Here is a 500-nt window from a genome sequence, read left to right as displayed (position 1 = left end):
TCAAGCCTTCTTTCACTCTGAAGCTTGTAAGTAGAGACTGGCTCTACTGGTTTTTATAAACCATTAGTTGGTTGGAGGTTCCATCTGGAATAAGAAGAGTCTTATAGAGCAACCAAACTATACTCTGTTCTGAATTCATAAAAGTTGTTTCCATAACGTGATAAAATCTGGAGTTCTGCTACAAATACTGTTAAATGGCTACCACCTGAAATACAAGTTGAAATATCTTATATAAATGAATCCTGTTTCCATCAATAACTCTAGGAAGAGAAAGAGATAAAGGACAAATAGATTATTTTTCCAGGCCCAGGAAGATGATTTACCAAATACCATCCCACTGAGCCAAGATTAAAATATGACAACAATGTTTAATTTGGTAACTTAAAGCTAGTCTCATTCATATGCTGGCCACTTCTTCATATTCATAGTCGAAGTGTCTCTTGGGTCTTACCTATATTATTATTTTCAACACACAGCCTCATCACAGCCAGAGCTTCTCC

The sequence above is a fragment of the Galeopterus variegatus genome, unplaced genomic scaffold, assembly GCF_000696425.1.
Source record: "Galeopterus variegatus unplaced genomic scaffold, G_variegatus-3.0.2 Scaffold14427, whole genome shotgun sequence".
In the NCBI taxonomy this organism is placed as follows: Eukaryota; Metazoa; Chordata; class Mammalia; order Dermoptera; family Cynocephalidae; genus Galeopterus; species Galeopterus variegatus.
Note: the sequence above shows the minus strand (reverse complement) of the source record.